The 1821-nt window shown below is 40.2% G+C and overlaps 1 non-coding gene across 1 annotated transcript; it reads right to left on the reverse strand.

Moving 5' to 3' along the window:
• Positions 1 to 1455: 1455 nt before the first annotated feature.
• LOC141589349 (small nucleolar RNA R71) lies at positions 1456 to 1562 on the reverse strand. The gene has a single exon (XR_012520291.1). It is a non-coding gene; the product is annotated as a small nucleolar RNA R71 (small nucleolar RNA).
• Positions 1563 to 1821: the final 259 nt, after the last annotated feature.

Below are 1821 nucleotides of genomic sequence, written 5' to 3' on the forward strand. Positions count from 1 at the left end.
GATTTGGTGGGTACGGCTGCGGTCCCCCATCGGCGTGGTCTGGTCCAAAGGGATGTCGGTGACAGAGATTGATCGGTGTGGGTGTGCTTGTGTGTGACTGATTGTGTTGTATTATATTGTTAGGTGTTGTTGGCATTGTAGTATCTTATCTCAGTACTGACCTTGTGTGGTTGTCTTGTTGTTTTATGTGTCTGCCGTGATCCCTTATGGTGAGCAGTTTGTCTTAGCAGGTGTTGATATCGTTGATAGCTGGAGTCCGGGCAGGGATGAGTCTTCACGAGATTTCGAGTAGCCTTTGTGTTGTATCTTTTATATCATCAGTTAGTTTTAAATAACTTGTAATATGACATAATAGTTCTTTTATCGACATTTTATTATTACTGTCCTCGGGCAACCGAGATGGTAATGCCCTAATATGCTAAGAAGGCCTAGTTAAGGCTCCTCTGGATATGGGGGTGTTACACTAGTGCTTTTAATCAATTGTTTACATCTCATTTTAATCATCTTACTTGTTTATTTACATTGTTATTTAGTTTAGTGATCTTCTTATCTCAACCCAAATTGTGACACCCTTAGACACCACTACTTGCAATCAAAAATCCTACATCAATACCCGTCCCTTGGGATCCGACCTTTACTTACCTCTTTACTAATAGTAGAGTAGTTTGTGAAGTTATAAATATTGTTTTGGTCTAGGTGCTCCTAACGACAAGTAACCGAAAACGATAGTCCGACCAAAAATGGCGCCGTTGCCGGGGACGGTGTTAACTTGATTTGATATTCTTTGATTGTTATTAGTTGTGTCTTTCTTTGCCTTGGGGAAGTAAAACTCCTCAAGGTTTGTTCTAATTATTTTCGAGTTGTTTGATATTGTGCATGTCTAGAAGATCACAAGGTAACTTGTTACCCATTGATCACGAACTTGAAAGGACTTTGACAACCAATAGAAGACTTCCTAGAAATACTTTGAGAGGTATTTGTGAGATTGTGGATATTCAACCAAACAATATTGACTTCATCAACCCTTTTGCAAGAGAAGGAGAGGAGAACTCAACACAAAACCCACCACAAAATCAACCCACAATGCCTAAATTTTCATCACATTCCGTACCAACCGAGGAGAACCTACCAAATGGTACTCCCACACCACAACACTTGACCGGTAATTTCATTGCTAAATCCGTATTTATCCAAGTAGTCAAAAGAAGCCAATTTGAGGGGATGCCTAGTGAAGACCCTCATTCTCACATGGAAACTTTTTGTGACTATTGTGATGCGATTTCACAAACCGGAGTGACTCAAGACCAAATTTGATGGGTCTTATTTCCTTTTTCTTTGATTGGTACCGCGAAACAATGGCTAAAGAGCCTTGATAAGGCTACTCTTGGTATTGACTCTTGGAAGAAATTGGCTCTTGCTTTCTACAAAAAGTTCTACCCTCCGGAAAAGACTAACATGCTAAGAGCCCAAATCACGGGCTTTAAACAAAGGGACAAAGAATCTTTGTATGAAGCTTGGGAGTGATTCAAAGGAACTTGTCGCTCATGTCCTCATCATGGACTTAGCGAGTGGTTCTTGGTACAACCATTTTGGAATGGTCTTTATGAAGACTCCCGAAACATTCTCAACATGGGATCAAATGGTATGTTCACCGAAGTTGACGATAATCAAACATGGAACAAGATTGAGGAAATAGCGGTCCATAACTCACAATATAGTAGACCTCAGAAGGATACTAGAGGAGGAAAGCATGAAGTGGACTCTATAACTCAATTGGGTGCTCAACTTAGTGCTCATATTGATACCATCAACTTGAAGTTT

The sequence above is a fragment of the Silene latifolia genome, chromosome 6 (assembly GCF_048544455.1).
Source record: "Silene latifolia isolate original U9 population chromosome 6, ASM4854445v1, whole genome shotgun sequence".
Taxonomy (NCBI): domain Eukaryota; kingdom Viridiplantae; phylum Streptophyta; class Magnoliopsida; order Caryophyllales; family Caryophyllaceae; genus Silene; species Silene latifolia.